Source organism: Apus apus, chromosome 1, assembly GCF_020740795.1.
Source record: "Apus apus isolate bApuApu2 chromosome 1, bApuApu2.pri.cur, whole genome shotgun sequence".
NCBI lineage: Eukaryota > Metazoa > Chordata > Aves > Apodiformes > Apodidae > Apus > Apus apus.
In genome coordinates this window covers 19,404,668-19,424,637 of record NC_067282.1, presented here as the reverse complement: position 1 = coordinate 19,424,637, position 19,970 = coordinate 19,404,668, and positions in this window count along the sequence as shown.

Here is a 19,970-nt window from a genome sequence, read left to right as displayed (position 1 = left end):
GAGTTGAGTGTCCTAACTGAAAAACTTCTTGGCTGTGCACTAAGACAGTGCAATTGCAGCTCTGATGTCTGTACCTGTGCTGTGCAGGAGGCTGTGCCTGGGAATTCTTTGCTCAAAGACAGGCACTGCAGACACCACCTAGAAAACACAGCAGAATATGAGACCATTTTTTGATCTTTCACTTTCTTCTTTTTTACTTTTCAGTGCTTAACAAACATAGAAGTATTTCTACTAGAAAAGAGTTATCAAAAATTTGGCCTTTGGCTGGCATAGCTCTTAGACCAGTTATTTGCCATTTAGCTAGGTCAAGCTATCAAGCTGTGAAAGTGTCCACAAACTTGCAATTATTCATTGGCATGTTTTAACAGAAACTGATAATGATATAATGTTGCCACTGGACATATACAGCATGATATCTACCAGCATTATTTTTATGGACTCAGCAAAGACTTTAACAAGGAGATAGCCAGTGTTTTAAACACCACCAGGCTATTGGTTGAAAAATTGTATGTCTAAAAGCAAAGAACTAGCCTCTCTAGTTGATGGATATTGCAGAGCAAATGATGTTATCTACCTGGATTTGTGCAAGTCATGATACTCTGTCCCACATGACATCCTGGTCTCCAAGCTGACAAGGCATGGATTTGACAGATGGACCACTCTGTGGATAAGGAATTGGCTGGATGGCTGCACCCAGAGATTTGCGGTCAATGGTTCAGTGTCCAAGTGGAGGCAGGTGACAAGTGGTGTCCCTCAGGGGTCAGTACTGGGACCAGAGTGGTTCAACATCTTTGTTGGAGATATGGACAGTGGGATTGAGTGTATCCTCAGTAAGTTTGCTGACAATACCAAGCTGTGTGGAGTAGTTGACACCCTAGAGGAAAAGGATGCCATCTAGAGAGACCTTGACAGGTTGGAGAGGTGGGACAATGCCAACCTCATGAAGTTTAACAAGGCCAAGTGCAAGGCCCTGCAACCTGGCTCGGTGCAACCTCAGTCATAAATACAGGCTGGGGGAAGAATGGCTGGAGAGCAGTCCTGAGGAGAAGGACTTGTTCGGGGGGGGGGGGGGCGGGTTACAAGATGAGAAGCTCAACATGAGCCTTCAGTTCGAGCTCGCAGCCCAGAGAGCCAACTGCTTCCTGGGCTGCATCAATAGACACTGCCCACTAGGGGCAGGGAGGGGTTTCTGCCCCTCTACTCGCTCTGGTGAGACCCCACCTGGAATACTGTGTGCAGGTCTGGGCCCCTCAGCACAAGAAAGATAAAGACCTGTTGGAGAGGGTCCAGAGAAGGGCCACCAAGATGATCAAAGGCCTGGAGCAGCTCTGCTATGAAGACAGGCTGAGGGACTTGGGGTTGTTCAGCCTGGAGAAGAGAAGGCTCCGGGGACACCTTATAGCACCTTCCAGTACTTGAAAGGGACCCACAGGAAAGCTGGGGAGGGGCTTTTCATCAGAGATGGTAGTGATAGGACAAGGGATATTGGTTTTAAAGTGAAAGAGTGTAGATTTTGGTTGGACATCAAGAATAAATTCTTCTCCATCAGGGTAGTAAGGTGCTGGAATAGGTTGCCCAGGGAGGTTGTTGATGCCACCTCTCTGGAGTTGTTTAAAGCCAGGTTTGGTGAGGCTTTGTGCAGCCTGGTCTAGTGGGAGGTTGGAACCTGATTATCTTTAAGGTCCTTTCCAACCGAAGCCATTCTATTATTCTATGATTCTCTGTTGCACCTATGCAGAGATGATGTTGGTGGCTTAATTACAGAAATGTCATCACTTCTCCTGTACCAGCTGTGACTGCTAATTTCACTTTTTGTGACCCACCTCCCTGGTAGAACCAACTTGCCATGGCTTTGGAGTCACCTACCTAACCAGTAAGGCTGACAGTGGACATCCACATACTTTATACTACTTATACCTTAGAGCATTTCTTTGCCTTGGTGTGGTCTTGCTTCTGGGAGTTGTTTTGCATTGAATATAACATATTTTCACTGTCATCAGTAAGATCCATATTATTCATATCTCCTACTATGTTAAAAGTAAATTCAGCATCAAATGCAAACCTCCCAAGAACTTTGGTAATTACTACCACGGTTGTACAGAGGACAAAAGCATAATTTTAAGTTAGTATTGCATTAACAGCTGAGCCTTTAGTCAGCTTCTGAGCTTGAAAAGGTACAAGTTGCTTGCTGGTTTCTCAAGAAGGAAAAAATGTACAAAATGCTTCATTATGCATCAAAGGCCTCTGACAGAGAGTGTGGACCTTGTGGATAACCAGGCCACAGTGGGACAGAGATCACTGCAGAGCTGCCAAACTAAACACTGTGCTGCTGAAGGTGCCAACCTAGGTGTCTGGTAAAAAAAAAAAAAAAAAAATTAACAATAAATAAATAAATAAATAAATATTATCCTTAAATCTCATGTTAACTGAAATGTGTTTTTTTTTTTTCTGGATTTAGTTTCTGTGCTGTCTCATATAAGCTACCAAACATGGGTAAGTTACTTTTTTACTATATTTGTCTCCCTCTACTAGCCTCCTTCCCTTCTTATGCCACCAAGTTTCAGGAAGGACACATGGTCTGCATTCAGCTTAACTGAATGGTCTCAGAAAATTTCCATACCTAGAGATGCTTGTCAGCAACTCATTTAAAAAAGATACAAGAGAAGAAGCAGCTCTGTCCAATTAGTTGCACCCTGTTCTGCCTCTGTCCCTTCCCAGTTCCCCCTACACAGACAACAGCCATTGCACAGGGGGAGTGCTGGTGGGTCAGCAGAGTGCAGAAGCTGGCAGAGCAATCAGATAGGGAGTGAAAGATGATGGTTTCTCAGTATGCACCTGAGATGTATCAGATATTTGCACATTTTGGGAACACAGCTATGAAACCAAGATTTAATCTGGCCCTGAAATATTTTATCTGAACCAAAACCACTGCCTAATAGGCTGAATAACAGAGATAGGAAAAGGGTGATCGATCCAACTGGAATGAATTATGCCACAGTCTTTCCAAATTCTCCACTGAAGTAAAACAGAAGCCTGCTTTTTTTTCCTTCTGCTTTTTCTTTTTTTTTTTTTTTTTTTTTTTTTACTTATGGCCATGATTAATAGCAACAACAATAACAATAATGTTATTCCTCAAGGTTCCTTCACATCTGGTGAACAATTTGCCATATCGTAAGTTAAAATGAAATTTGAAAATATTGCAAAAATACAAAACAAGAATACAGAATTGTAAATACATCAATGATTGCTGACAAAGCCATTTGCTAGAAGAAGGGGGGTTGGTTTTATTTTTATTTTTTAAAACAAGTCAATAGCATAATCACTGGGACATCAGCTAAGATTCTGCATATTTGATATTGAAAAGGCTAAATACACACTGGGACTTTCACTATCCACAACCCACCCTTCCCAGGCAGTGAAGGAGCAATGTTATGCCATGGATCTTCAGTCTTTTGATAGCAAAAAAGTCTATAGAGTTGGATATAAACACAGTCAGCTTGGCTGCTCAGGATTTGGGTAGAAATCCCAGGGTCCTTCCATCTTCACAGCTCTTTTGTCATATATGTGTTGTGATATGTGTTACTACACAGTAGTAACTTTATCATTTTTTTTATTGTTGTTGTAATTCTACTTGCAGCACAGTGGCTGCAGAGTGTGGTAGCTGCTGCACAAAAGGCAAATAGAGAAAATGGGCAAATGGGGGGATGGAGTATCTTGCTGGCTGCATGCAAGGGGGCAGTGGCAGAGCCAAGGCACCTCATCCTCCCCCAGAGCTATCTGCTGCACTGGGGCTCCTGCAGTAACACCACCAACAGAAAAGTTGCTTGTGTATTTTCAGTACTTTTATTTGCAGTAACACTGAAAATCAAGCAGTGCTTATTTCTTTAAAACAAAATCTCTGAAATAAAATGTTCCAGCTGTTCCAGGTCTTCAGCTCTGCTCCTATTCATTTTGAAAGCACTCAGTGATTTCTGCTCTTGCTTTTATAACTTTTTTCAGCCATTCTATAGCTTCAGCCTTCATATTTTTCCCAGTTTCTAAGAAAACACAACTACCTCTCAGCCTTTCAAGTTACCTTCTCTTATTCATTCCCTAACAAAGGCTCTTGGACTTTGTTTCTGTGAGATGTAGTCACAATTCCCCACCACTTTCTCCTCTGCTTTATTTTAGGCATGTGAACAAGCCATGTGCAATAGGGGAAAAAATGCACATCTTCAACTTTGAACTTACAAATAGTCCTGCTGATGTCAACTGAGACTAACCAAAGGCTTAAGGTTTTGAAGGAACTGGGTCTTCCAAAAACATGGATAAGATTTTTTTTTTTAAATTAGCTGGTCGCTGGTGTAAGTGAGTATAAGTTTAGATATGCTGAGACCCCAGAAACCCCCACCTGAAGAAGAGAGATGTTGAAGGTGTCACATTTTGAAAGTGATGAACAGTGGTCAAGCTCCAGGATTAGGCCATGAACTGAGACTTGGGGGGCAGAGGTGCCATTCCCAGAGATACCACTCAGCCATGTGTCAGAGCTGGGAAGCCCTGACAGTGGTGCTCTCAACTGATTTGGACTCTCTGTGTCTATACATTTTTATACAGTCTTTAATTAAATGAGCAGTTTATTTTCTTCCCTGTGAGGGTACTGGTTTGCAGCATGCATGTAACACAACAGCCTTGCTGCTCTTCTCTGCTGCTACCAGGGAGCTCGGTCAGAAGGTAGTTGGGGTGAGCTCCTTACTCTGGGGTCTTTCCCATTGGACTTTCCCATGTAGCCCAAGTGTCAGCATGCCATTGCTGCCTGGACTTCAAGACCGGCTGTGGACCACAGGCAAACAAAAAAGAGCCTGGGAAGACTGTTCAGTGGAGGACTAGCCTCAAAGCCTTCATGGCTGTGTTGCTTCTTCTTTTATTTAATTGTGGAAGGAAAACTCCCCAAGTGGGTTGGGTTTTCTTTTGGTTTGCTTTGTTGTTGTTGTTTTTGTTTTGTTTTGTTGTTTGTTTTGTTTTGTTGCTATTGCTTGTTTGGGTTTTTTGTTTGTTTGTTTGTTTGTTTGTGTTTGTTTGTTTTTTTTCTGGATCCCTCTGCTCAATCCTTGCTCCTGCATCCTGGTCAGCCCCAGGAAAAAACCCATGTCCAGGTAACCCTGGCCATGAGGGAACGCTGTGGAATTTCTTCTTGGGAACTGGACATGTATTTCCTGGGCATTCATAGCAACCCCAGAAAGTTTATGTGTGCTCAGACTCTACAGACTTTGCAGAGAGTCTAATTGCTAAGACTCATGTCTCTGCTGGGCAGATGCAAAGCTTCCAACAGTTTGTGGCCCAGGAAAACAGGAAGGAGTTGCACTACAGCTCTGACATCACCTTGTCAAAGGTTAAGTATTTCCTTCTAAGCACAGGTTTGGAAAAAACCTCAAACAACTGAACAAAAAAACCCCAACAATAACAACAAAAAAACACAGCAGAATCCCTCAGTGAGGAAAATGTATCTCTTTCTTTAGCCTTATTTTCAAAAAGGGTTTAGCAAAATTCAAACCCTGCCTCAATTTTGAGCCTGATTCAGATACCCAGTACAAACAGACATCAATGGCAAAGTTTTAAGCATCTGAAGCTGGTCTTGCAAAATCACACAGTAGAGTCAGAAAAGCCTGTTGTCTTGCATCTGTTATTTGGTTCAATGTGTCTGACATCTGGAGCATTAAACTACCATTCTGTTTTTTTGTTAAATTTTTGTAAAATTAAATTTCTTGTGTGTTTTTTTGTTTAAGATCTCTGAGGGAACATTCGTGGTCTTGGCAGCTTCTGCTATCTCAGCACTAATAATGCCCATATTTTGAGACAAAATGTACGTTGATCATGCCGTGGATTCCTGTTTCACCAGATGCATTGTTTCAGGTCTTTATGATTTCGTACTGGATTTCATCTCTTCTGAAAAGAAAAGAGAGACATGCAAGAGAGGTTCAGGAAGATTTTTCCCATGAACATGTCTGTCTAAAATATGATTAAATGGGCCTGCGAGGGAGAAAATACAGTATTTTTCTTTCAAAAACTAACATGTTACAGCTAGGTCAAAATTGATTTTTTACATGCCCAGTTTATTACATGTTTCTAAGGTTATTATTTTTGTGCTCATTACAGTAGCAAAGTGAGTCTGGCTTAATTGCTTTCTCTCTTGGGAAGAGATTTGGAATAAGAAACTTAAAAAATTTCCAAATTACGCTTAACTGTTTTGTTGGGTTTTTTCTCTCTAGTCTAAAGGCTGTGGAGATCAAAGATGAATGAAGATGCTGGGGTGAGCAGAAAACAATTGTACTGTTTCCTTTTTGCATTCAAAAAACTCAGATATTTGGAGTGCTATTGCAGAAATGAGGGAGGAAAATTAGAATGTCTCTCTATTCACTCAGAACCAGTGGAAATCTGTCTTGCAACAACCAGTCTGTCAACAAGGCCCTACTTAATGAAATCCTAATTTTGTGCTCCACATTGGCTTTTATATGAAAGTGTTGACTGACAAGCTTATTCAGTTTTAGTTTAGGGATTTCCTGGAAAGAAATAACTTGCCTGAATCACTTCTAAAAATTAACAAAATACAAGCCAACAACATCCAGTGGCAAGACTGGGATAACAGCATTGCTCTGGATTACACAGCTACAGCAATCATGCTGAACCTCCCTGAACTCTCAGCATAAGGACTCTGAGCAAAGAAATGGAGACAGTAGAAGCAGAAAAATACAAATATTACAAGTGAAAAAGAAGAAAATATAAAAATCTATCTCTCCCCCTTCCTTTCCCTTCTTCTTTCATTTTCTCACATGTATTTTGAGATTTATCTACTATGACAAGCCTCATTTCTCCTTTTAAAAGAATGCATAAATGAGCTATGAATATTTGATCCTTTTTTAAACAAATATTTTGACTTGACAAGTCACAGCAGATAAGACTACCCAAGATGGTAGCCAGCTGCTCTGGAGGAGGGATTGTAGGTAGAGTGGGGGCCGGTGTTAGAGGCATCACCTTTCCCAGACACTGTGCTCAGGCTGCTGCCTTGGGCAGCGCATCCGCCACAGAAACGCTCCTTTGCTGCTACAAACCTCCTGGTTTTGCACAAACTGCTTCAAAGCTGTTGGTAATCCTGTGGATTGGTGCCAGAGGATGAATTCTGCCAAGACTGTGCTCTGCTTTGGCACGTGCATGAGCAGCCCTGCTGACTTTAGTGGCAATAGTCATACACCTTAATAGTCAGACACTATTACAGTCAGACACCTCTGTGTCTCCTTCCAGAATCACGGCTTAAATAGCACAGAATTCTCTCTGTTAGGGTTTTTTCTCTGTGTTATGGGGCAAATTAGTTTACTCTAGTCAATTCAGATTAGCAGGTTTATGGAGAAGCTACCAGCCTCACACCACAATGAAATTTCATAAATGTAATGAAGGGTTTTTTGGGTACCCATTGGTGGGTTTGTTCACACTGTATTTAAGGCTTGACTTGCAAGGATCTTGTAATCTGCATAAATGCTTCATAAGCATTGTACTGTGCTGACATTTTGAGCCAATGACAAATAAAGATTTTCAAAAAATGCTCATTTGTACCTGTTTTGCAGAGAAGCTGGGAGTCCGTGAAAGTGCTATTTGAAACCCCGGAGATCTAGATTCTTGCATGTGAAATCAGGGGAAATGTTTTTCTCTTTAAAACCTATCTTAATTATATTTTAATGGGATAACAAAGGTAGCTTTGGGGGATTTTTTTTTTTGCCAGTGGATTTCAGTTGAAAATTGTCTATTTTGGGGAAAAACTGTGGGTGAAAAAAAGAAAATAAAACTTTTCACTCACTATTTTACTTTTTCTACACTTGTTAATATATGAAAAAATAAATAATGAAAAGCAATAGGGAAATCATCTAAGTTTCTGCATCATTCACATTTTGTCCAAAGACAAATGGTCAGCTTCAGTTTACTTGGTGAGAAAAAACCTTAAAATGTTGCATTAGATTAAATTACTTTTTCAAAAGCTCAAGCAGACTTTGCTGTACATTTACACCATGGAGAGATAATGCAAGATTAATTTGAATCAATGCAAGGTGTCCTTGACTTCAGAAGAATTTCCATTTGGCCCAGGAGGAAAAAATTTACTGACTGTTGAAATCTTTTTACTGAGTTGACTCCTTTCCTGTGTATATTTTCTTTTTATTTTTCTTTTTTTCTTTGGTTGTTCTTTAATTATAGCTTTAAAACAAGTAAAATTTGAACATTAGGTAAGGCTGAAAGTTACTGATAAGCACAGGAATAGGGAACAATTTAATCACTGCATTAAAAATCTTGTCTGGAACAGATGTTGATTTCCTCCTAAGCCACCAGCAAAAGATTCGTATCAATCCAGTTTCCAAATACTGTGACCACCTCTAAGACTTGCATCAGCAGGATGGCCCTGAGTGCTGGGAGGTGATGAGCAGTGCCCTCCTTGGATGTCACCTCACTGCTGCAGTGACACACAGTCACATTTAGCTGAGGGAAGGCATGGGCAATGAGGTTTTTGATCTCTTGTGTTGATAACTCATCACAGCAATGTTGTAGGTATCTTACATGGTGCTTTTGCTTTAGATATGTACCCTCAGTAATTAGATGCTGGACAAAGCATAGTAAAGGGGCAAAGTCCCCCAAATATTGATGAAATTATTTCACTTCATATACAGATTTGGGAACATCAGGACTAGGACTCAGTTATTCTGCGCTGCAAAAAAAAAAAAAAAAAAAAAAAAAAGCAGCTCATAAACAGCACAAATGTCACAGAGATATGCTTTCCCTCTCTGCATTGCTTGGGGGGCATTTGTGGAAGGATGGTGGGATCGGTGGGAGAATATGCTTTTTTGAACATATAGCATACATTCTTCTGTATTAAGCTTCCACAGATGAAAGTGCTCATGGTAATGTGCCCTCATGACATTCTGTTTGAAAATACTACTCTTTCTTCAAAGAAGAGAAAGGGAGAAGCTGTAGCTTTAAATTGTATGACCATGGGAAAATCAGACATGGTAATAAAAGTGGATGTTTGAGTGTGTCAGATAAAATTTATATAGATAGGGTTCTCCAGCTCAGTGCATTCCTATGCAAAATTCTTGGTGAGCTGCCAGAAAGTGAACTCTCAGCATTAGCACAGTAGAAAATATTTATACTGGTATAAGGCTGCTGGCTGTGATATGTTTCTGCTCTTTTAAAATAGCTTGTCACAAATGCAGAGACATCAATAGAGGTCAAATTGTAAGGACCTACACAATTTAATGAATCAATTATATGCTTACCAGACAATAAGTAACACTATTGTGGAAAAATGAATTATTAATGTGTGAAAATAATTTATCAGCTACAAAAACACACACAGTAGGAATCAGGGTAAAGTTTCCAAAAATGTTTAGTCAACCTAATTGCTTTCCCAGTAAAGTCAGCACAATAGATTTCTTTTGTTTTCTTCTCTTTTTTTTTTTTTTTCCTTTTTTTTTTTCCTTTGAGTGTTATCTCCAACACAACTAACTGTGTGAAGACATTCTTCAGCACACCTTAGCCTTTGCTTCACTTACCGTTGCTGGCTCACATTGCACTAAAATCGAGCCCATAAGAGAGACTGTTAAACAATTTCTAATTATATTCCATTATTTTACTTTATGAAGATACAGACTTTATATCCGTGAGAAGTTCTGTTTCCAATGAGAAGGGTCAATTTATTTCATCTGAATTTTGGCTCAAATTCTGTACCTTTTCAGGAATTTTTAAATACTGTTCCATTTGAAGGAGGCACCTTTTCCTCACCACACAACTTAGGCCTGAAGAGCTGCCTTGTGCAACATTTCCCAACACTAGCTCTTCTCTCCTTCCTGTGGTTTAATTTTGCAGGTAGCACTTGTTGATGATTCACAGCATTTGATTCTTGACAGTTTGTCATTTAATGAAAGAAGAAATATAGGAACAACCAAAGGCCTTGATTACCCTGCCATTTTCAAAGCAGAAGGCTGATTTTTTTTTCCAGTCCTGGTTTCCTGTGAATTCATGCTTCTTTTGGGTTATAGAGATGCTCAACTCAAATATCTTATTTTGTTTTATATTAAGCCGGACATGAAAAAAAATTCACAGCATGAATCTCAGCTTCCATAGGGTATTTGTATCAGTCAGACTATCACCTGCTTGAATTTAGACTAATCAAAATTTTCCATTTGTTCAGATCCTGGAATTCAAGAAAATATCCAGAAAACTCTCATTTAAAAATAACAAAATAACATGGTCATTTCAACTTTAGAAATATGCAGGCCAAACACAAACTAAAGACCACATTCCACATCTGGTACTCAAATTTTAGAAGAAAGGTGTAAGTTTTTACTGAGGTTGAAAGGACCATCCAAAAATAGAAACTGGAGGTATGCATAAATACAGAAACTGTGCTGAATGATAAATCTGCTACTCTCCTCATTTACTTTACTAAGACAATATTAATACTTCCAATGAAAAATGAAGATATAATACATCAAGTTCTTGAAAAATAATGTCTCTGGTGGGAATGGAACTCATATCTAACACTGCCAGACTTTGCTGGATTATAGTGTGTTGAAAGATGTTTTCTTAGTGCATTTTAGCAGTAGCACATAATAGTTACTCAGGTGTACAAGGTTCCTTAAGCTTATTCAGAAGGATTCTATCAGGAGCAAACATATATGTAAGTTACCACATGAATGTTGGCTTCTCTGCTGTAGCCAGTGCACAGAATACCTGGAAAAACGGAGAGTAAAATGTATGAACTTAAACCTCTCTCACTCGATTTTAAGTGAATTTATCTTATCTCCCAGTTTCATCAAGAAAACAGCATTCATTTGGACCATTAAAGCAAATTCTCTCCTCTGTGGTAACTTATTAAATGTATTCAAGCCATGACTTAAACACAACAAGCAAAAAATCAAGAAGAAACCACACTCCTATGCTGAGGACTGCCTTACTTGTCCCTTTTCTTTCCCCTCCCCCAATTAGCAAAGCTACAGGTAGCCTGCGTTATCCCCTCCTTAGAGAGAGCATTATTCTTATCAGACAGCCACTTTAGAGACGGAAAACTCTAAATAATGTTCTCAGGATAGTCACAGGTGTGCATGGTGATCTGGAAAGCTTAGCTGCCTCTTTCTAGAATGAGTAAATCTATGAAGTGGTAAAATTCACTCTTATAGAGAAATTTTGCTCCCAAAGAGAAGGCAAAAAGAGTTCTATGAATGATTCTGTAGAATCCCATGATCTCCTGAAAACAGATTTTATCTGTAAAGCCACAAGAAATATGTATGCATTTCTATTTGCAATAAACATGATTTTTGCATATCTTTTGAAAAATTTACTCATTTTACATTTGGGGCAAAATGTCTAAATTGGGCCAGCAACCTGCTTCAGTTCAGTTTTTGGGATCCAGTGTAACTTTTTCTAGCTCTTCTGAGACACAGTGATGTATGAAGACCTAGTACAAGTGGCAACCACACAGGACTTTGTGTCACAATCAACTTGAATTAGAGTAAATATCTACAATATAGTCAGTGGTACATTTCTGCTGCCCTGGATTAGAGAATTTCATGGCACCTCTCCATAAACATGACTCTCTGTACTAGGAAATAGTTAATCTTTTATTGCATTGGATAGCCTTGTGGGATTGCTTTAGTGATTCATTATATAAATCAAAGTAAATTCTACAATATTGTGCAGTTTGGCTCATCCAATTGGAAAAACACTAATGATCAAAAAACATGTGTTCTTACTCAGATATGTTTTACGACACAGCTGTAAAATGTACCTACCACAGTTTTTCATTGTTTCACAGACAATAAGCAGAGTCATTTTCAGGTTTCTATTGTTCAACAGCTGAAGCCATGAATGTCCCCTTAGTCATTGACATGAGAGACAACTACATGTATATCTACCAAAGAATCATGATTAATTACCATGTTTCATCAATGAAATTTATTCCTTAAACCTATAGAAATTATAGCATTTTATTTGAGACATGACTCTGAAGACTATGTCAGATTTTCAACCATAAACAACAATGTCTGAGAATTTATAACTTGGCATAAAAGATTTTTTGAGCTAAATCTCAACCTATAGGCTAGTAGTCCAGAAATCATTTATTTTCTAACAGCCTCATTCAGACAAGGTAGTGCTTGAACTTTACAAGAAGTTCCATTCATTTCAATGGGCATAGCCAGGAAAGAAAGAGATTGTGGATGATTTAAGAAGTTGATTTCAGCAACTTAAATGTATTTTTCTTAGAAAACAAACCATGAGTAAAAAAAGCCATGTTTTTCTTTTAACAAGCGTTTTTAAAGGAAACTTGCTACAGAAATAACAAAGGGTGAAATTTCAGTCCTACTGAAATCCGAATTAGTTTTCACATTGAATCCCATTTGCTTATATTGATATTTGAAACTATGTAGCTAACTTTTGGTAGTCACTTTGTATTACTGAGCTGTTTTTTCATATGAATTTATTATAATCACATTTGAGTAGGATGCCAGGAATAATGAAAAAGCTTTATTTCTATTATGCCTTAGAGAATAGAGGTTTTATAGAACCCAGTAGAATAACAGGCAGGCTGTTTCTCACAGGAAGGACTATTTGCAGGAAGGGAGAGAATCAAAGATTTGGAAGACTTGTATTAAATTTCCAGGTCTTTGAGTGCCAATAAATCCATAACAAAAATCCTGAATTCTCATAGTCAACAGCTCTCATTTGGTCAAGAGAACTGTCCATCTTTCATTAGAGCAGAAAAACACAGACTTCTCTGGACACCATCTGCTTCTTGTTTTTTGGAACTTCCTTATATTTCTTGTGTCTGTGGACATTTCCAAACCACATTTTCTCAGTCAATTCCCCTGAATGTGCATTGAACTCACGTTAAATTTTGAGCTGCCACTTGGCATCCCAATTGAACAGTAAGCCTTGAAATATGCTTTGAATGTTACTACAGCTCCCCAGTTGTCTAACTGATGCTCCAGTCTCTGTAGTGGAAATTAATCACCGTGTTAAATATTTTTAATGAGAGAAGCTGTTCAAAAACACTCACTACAGTTATAACATTAAGTGATAAATATCTGAAAAAATTTGAATTGCCATTTTCTGGGTGCCAGTAATGCTCCATCATTTAGAGTGTGCCTGAACAACATACCAGATAAAGAATGAAATAATATTGTGAATTAGAGATTACAGAAACTAGAGATGTGTCTTGTTGGCAGGTAGTCTTCCATGGTCAAGTATGGAAGTTTGTACCAGATATAAAAGTGAACTAAAGTACAAAATTCAATGGAGAATAATGAAAATGAATGGTCTTTTCTGGAAAAGAGGAGGTTTTGCAATCTGTTAAAAACAAAGGTCAGCTAGACTGTTATTCAGCCAGCATCAACCAGCCAGGTCATAAACAATCTCTCATCTCGCCCTGCAGTAGGGACCAGGTCGTGGCCCTCTGAGCCATTTGTGTTGATCTGCTCATATCTGCCCAGGGCCAGCATCTCCAGGAGCAGCCATCCCACAGCCTGTCCATCCTCAGATTCATGCACTGCATGTGTAGATGCACTGCTGTTGGCACATGTCTTCCCATACCTGCTCAGTGTCTCCAATTTTTTCCCCATGATTTGTTGTCCAGGTAATGTGCATTTTTCGAGTTCTTGCTACTGTAAAGCAATGGAGAGTTGTCATATACATCTAAGGACTGTTCTGCTGTGCCGTAAGAAAAACACAGTCTGGGAGATCTGGCCAAAACTGCAGTGCCCCTTTTTTTTCCTTTCAGTTCTTGTTTCCCAGTGGTCTGGGATCTGACTGGGTCACCTCAGTGCTTTTTAAAAACATTGTTTTCTGTATCCTTGTCTCAGTTTTTATGGTTCAAACCTTGCTTCTCTCATGTACAACTACTATCACAAAAAGTAACACCCACACTGCTGCCAGAATAATTATCTAGTTTGAGTGTTGATCATGTAGTTTGATCCATGTGAGTGGTAAGACTTCCCTGTGCTGAGCCATTTGCAGAGAGGGAAGCTGAGAGGCCTGCCATGGCTTTGGTTAGCAGTTTGCTGTAAAATTAGTGCTCTGTGTTGTTTTGTTTTTTAGTTTGCTTGTTGTTAAGTAGGTGATAAATAATAAATGCACAAACTAAAATATACACTGATTGTGATCATATGGCTTCCCATGTTGGGACTGCAAAATCTAAGGCTTTCCACAATGGAAACAATGCATAAGTCTGCAGTGCCCGTGTCTCTCATGGTTAATGATGAATTAACTCCAGAACCCCAAGGTGGTTTGGAACACATTTAGTTTTCCACTATAATGTTTCATGAAGTGTGAGTGTTGTGATTTTTTTTTAATATATTTTTTTTTTTTGCAGATGTTGCTGGCAGTGCTACACCGTGTTTTCTTATTGATATGGTAGATGTGATGGAAAAGGAGCATGGAACTGAAGTGGGTCAGTGTTCTTCCTAACACTGCAAAAAGTTTACAAGGCAAATATTGCAGACCCAATTTGAGTGGTTACAGAACCAGTACTTTACCACACCTCTTGGGACCTCTGCTCCAATAATTCTTTTAAAGCCTGTGGCTCTGAGGACAACACACATGAATAGCAAGTGATGAAGTGTACTGTAGATTACTGTTACTTCAGCCAGCATTGCCTTTTTTTTTTTTTGTCCTATCTTTATTACATATACGTGGCGTATGTTTATTTCCTGTTATTTAGTATGGGCTACAGCTCAGTAACCCCTCTGGCTCACTCTGCTGTGCACCAGAGTGAGAGGCAGCAAGCATCACTGACAGCTTCTTAGCACTGTAGTTGCAGCTATGACTCTGGCTATGCCAAAGAAAAGAAAAAATCCCAAGAAAGCAAGGCAAGAAAAAACAGCTGATTGCTAGCAGCTGACCTTGAATTCTGAGAAGGCATCCATGTGGCAATTTTAGAGATGGGATTTAGCTGTAGTTTGAAACACTTATATTTTGGTGTCTATACATGAGCTAAATGCCTGAGTTCCCACTACAGGCTGTGGACATTCAGTCAGAACAGGCTGGAGTCCATCCAGCATCTGGGAGTAGGATCCAGTTGCCTTTTTAGCATCTATTATAAACCCAGGCACGCTCAGGGATCTTGTTTGGCTTCCAGCTTCTGCTCTTGAAGGGATGAGTCTTCCACGGGTCCTGGGTCTGTATTTGTCACCTTTGAGGAGGCCTAACACTTAGAATCACAGAATCATTTAGTTTGGAAAAGACCTCCAAATCATCAAGTCTAACCTTTATTCCCAAACACCACATCTCTATGACTTTTAAACACTTCCAGGGATGGTGACTCAACTGCCTCTCTGGGCAGCCTGTCCAATGCCTGACAAGCCTTTTAGAGAATTGTTTTCCCAATGTCCAGCCTAGATCTCCTCTGGTGTAGCTTTAGGCCATTCCCTCTTGTCCTATCAGTATTTCCTTGTGAGAAGGGACCAGCACCTACCTCTCTGCAATGTCCTTTCAGGTAGTTGTAGAGAGCAATGAGGTCTCCCCTCAGCCTCCTTTTCTTTAGACTAAACAGCCCCAGTTCCCTGAGCCACCCTTCAGAATAATTTTTCTCAAGGCATTTCACCAGCCTCGTTGCTCTTTGCACCTGCTCCAGCACCTCAATGTCTTCCTTGTATTGAGGTGCCCAAAACTGAACACAGTACTCAGGGTGGGGCCTCACCAGTGTAGAGTACAGGGGGAAGATCACTTCCCTAGACCTGCTGGCAACACTATTTCTAATTCAAGCCAAGATGCCATTGGCCTTCTTGGCCACCTGGAGACACTGCTGGCTCATGTTCAGCTGCTTGTCAATCAGCACCCTGAGGTTCCTTTCTGTTGGACAGCTTTCCAGCCACTCTTTCCCCAGCCTGTAATGTTGCATGGGATTGTTTTGGCCCAAGTGCAGGACCTGGCACTTGGCCTTGTTGAAGGTCATACAGTTTGCTTCAGCCCATCAATCCAGTCTGTCTAAGTCCCTCTGTAGAGTGTCCCTAACCTCAAGCAGATCAATACTCCCACCCAGCTTGGTGTTGCCTGCAAACTTACTGAGGATGCATTCTATCTCCTCATTGAGGTCATTGATAAAGATGTTAGACAGAAGTGGTCCCAACACTGAGCCCTGAGGACCGGCCACCAGCTGGTTCAGCTCCATTCACCACTGTTCCCTGGACCTGGCTGTCCAGCCAGTGTTTTATCCAACAGAGAGCATGTCCATCCAAGCCATGAGCAGCCATTTTTTTCATGAGAATGCTGTGGGAGAAAGTGTCAAAGGCTTTAAGGAAGTCCAGGCAGACAACATCCACAGCCTTTCCCTCATCCACCAGGTGGGTGATCTTGTCATAGAAGGAGATCAGGTTCATCAAGCAGGACCTGTCTTTCATAGACCCATGTTGACTGGACCTGATCACCTGATTGTTCTGTAAGTGGTGTGCAATGGCACTCAAGATGATTTGCTCCTTGATGTTTCCTGGCACCGAGGTGAGACGGACAGGTCTGTAGTTTCCCAGATCCTCCTTTTGGCCTTTCTTGTAGATGGGTGATTTCTGTGGGAGTCTCATTTGCCAACATCCAGTTCACTCCACCAGAAGGTCCCTGACTATTTCCTCATTGACTGAGAAGGTTAGATTCTGTCCCTTCTCCCTGTCTTCCATCTCAGGTGGCTGGGTGTCCAGGGAACAACTAGTTCTACTGGTAAAATCTGAGGCAAAGAAAGCATTAAGCACCTCAGCCTTTTCCTCATCCTTTGTCACTAAGTTTCTCCTGCATCCAATAAATGATGGAGGTTTTCCCTAGTGCTCCTTTTGTTGTTGATGTATTTATAGAAACATTTTTTAATTGTCTTTAATAGCTGTAGCTAGCTTGAGTTCTAATTGGGCTTTGGCTCTCCTAATTTTCTCCCTGCATAGCCTCACTATATCTTTGTAGTCCTCATGAGAGGCCTACCCCTCTTCCAAAGGCCATAAACTCTTCTTTTATTCCTGAGCTCCAGCCAAAGCTCTCTATTCAGCCAGGCTGCTCTTCTTCCTCTCCGACTTGTCTTTCAGCACATGGGGACAGCCTGCTCCTGTGCCTTTAAGACTTCTTTTTTGAAGTATGTCCAGCCTTCCTGGACGTCTTTACCCTTCAGGGCTTCTTTCCATCAGTCCCCTCAACAGGCCAAAGTCTTCCCTCTGGAAGTCCATGGTGGCAGTTCTACTGACCCATCTCCTTACTTCCCGAGAATTGAAAACATGATTTCATGATCCCTATGCCCCAGGTGGCCTCCAACTGTTACTTCCCCTGTAAGTTCTCTGTTCCCAAGGAGCAGGTCCAGAAGGGCACCTTCTTTGGTCTGTTCCCTCACCAACCACATTAGGAAGTTATCTTCCACACACTCCAGGAACCTCCAGGACTGTTCTCTCTCTGTTGTATAGTATTTCCAGCAGACATCCAGGAAGTTGAAGTCCCCCACCAGAACAAGGGGTAGTTATGGTGAAACCTCTCCTATCTGCTTATAAAAAATTTCATCTGCCTCTTCATCATGGTTGGGTGGTCTACAACAGGCTCTCACCACAGTATCAGACTTATTGCCCTTCCCCCTGATTCTTACCCATAAGGACTCAACGCTATCATCACCGTCATTAATTTGCAGTCATTCATATGTCTCCCTTCCAACACCCAGAGACTGGGGCTCTAAGCAGCATATTAATCACCCTTCCTGTTCCTGGCACCCCATTTGTTCATGAAGGTTTCCAAGGCCATTCAGCTTGCAAGGCTGAGAGCCACCATGTCTGTGGTGCAACCCTGCCTTCTTTCACACCACTGCTTTCAATCTAAGCCATTGCTCAAGAAGCAGTCTCCCAGAGAGCAAACCCAGCTGGCAGCTTCTGCTGGCTTTCCAGGCAGTGAAGCAAAAAACAGGAGAAACTGAGAGTAGAAACCCAGTCCTACTCCAACAGTTTCTTTACAGCAAATCATATTTCAAGGGGCTTAGTCAGATGTTAAGGGATGGACTGAAAAGTAGGCTTGAATGGGAATGTAATTTTGCCTTTAGCTGCCATGCAGCTAATCTCAGAACTAATCAAAAGGAAATCAATTTGGTTACATTATACCATACAGAAAACTTTAGTAAACTCTAGCTGGTTTAGAAGAATTAAAACAATAAAGAAGCCATGGGATAACTCCATGGGAATGAGAGTACAAGTATAGTGATAATCGAAATGTAGAGGACTTTTATTTAAAATAAAAATGGAAAATTAATTATTCAAAGTACAAAAAAATAAAATATTGAGAGTAAAACCACATAAGAAAAGGTAACAGAAAAATACATATGAATTTGAGGGGGACTGGATAAAAGCATGTGAATACATTAAAAACAAATTGAATTAAGTTTCAGTCTCAATGGGTGATATTAATTATATTTTTACTGTAATTCAAGTTTAAAAAATTATCATAGAATCAGAATGGTTTGAGTCAGAAGAGGCCTTAAAGATCATCTAGTTCCAACACCCTTGCAAGGGCAGGGACACCTCCCACTAGATCAGGCTGCTCAGAGCCCTGCTCTCTTAAACAGTTCTGTCCACTCTCTCTATGCTAATACGTGGATTTTTGGTAGAGATTTGTTCATTAGAAGCCAGAGTGATACAGTAAAGGCCTCAGTCCCACATACTACTATAGCAATTTTAAGTGCAGAGCTCAGTTTATGGAGAAGCACTTTAAGGGTCAGAACTTTGCTGATCCCCTGAAAGCAACCAACACAACAACCAACAATTATATATACATATATATTATATAATTATATTAAATATCTGAAGGGAGGGAATACAGATGACAGAACCAGGCCCTTCTCAGTAGTGCCCAGTGACCAGATGAGGAAATGGGTACAAACAGAAACAAGGGAGGTTCTGTTTGAACATCAGCAAACACTTTTATTTTTTCTTCTTTTTTTTTTTTTTTTTTTCTTTCCTGTGATGGTATCAAACAATGGGATAGGTTGCCCAAAGAGGTTGTGGAATCCACTATTCTTGGAGGTATTCCAAAACCATCTGGACCCAGTCCTGAGTAAATGACTCTAGCTGACCCTGCTTGAGCATGGAAGTTTGACTAGATGATGTTGCAAGCTCTCCATCCAATTCCCTCCATTCTGTAATTCTGTGATCTCTCACATCTCACTGATCTCACTAGCCCCATCAGATACGGAATGTGTGAATGGCAACCCCAGCACCAACTGCTGACATTGTAGCCCAGTAGTTAGAGCATTGCCAGGTTTGGACTCAATACAACAGCATCCCTAAGCAGGTCTCCCTTGTGTGTCTTCCCAATCTTGCATTTTGAAACTGGACTAACTTGCAGGCAATAAGAATGCTCAGAACATTCAGCTGTATAAGGCAGAACACAGTTTTCCCCACCACTCTTCAGTTTCTTTGTCTTTATCTGTAATGATTTGGGGCAAATACATGCACATTCAAGACAGTAGGTCCTGGATCCCATGGTTGTGTCTTTTCTTGAGTTTGTACCCTACCACAAGTACCAGGTTTCTTTTTCTGCTCCTTGCATGGCTGGCTATGTGCAGCCTCCTGGTGAGATCAGGAGTGAGAACCTCCTTCAGTTCTGAGGTCCATGTTTGGTGGTTTGGGCACCTGGCAGAAGTGCAAGTCCCAGCAGATTCTACCATCCCACACTGTCCAGCCAGGAGAGACAGAGGCTGGTCTTGCCAGAGCAGGGCACTGCTACTGGGTAAGGAACTCCTTTCCAGCTAAAAAACTGTAAGCTTCCTGGGCCAAAGACAACAGCTTTATTCTGTATTTGAATCATGCCTTCCTGATGTGTGTCCTGCCTGGTCCAGGGCAAACACTCCTTTGTGCCATTGTCTGAAAGCCAAGCAGTAACAGGAAAGCAAAGAGAACGAAGCCAAGGAGACCTATACAACCCCTAACTCGCTATTAAGTTTTGAAGGTACAGCCTGA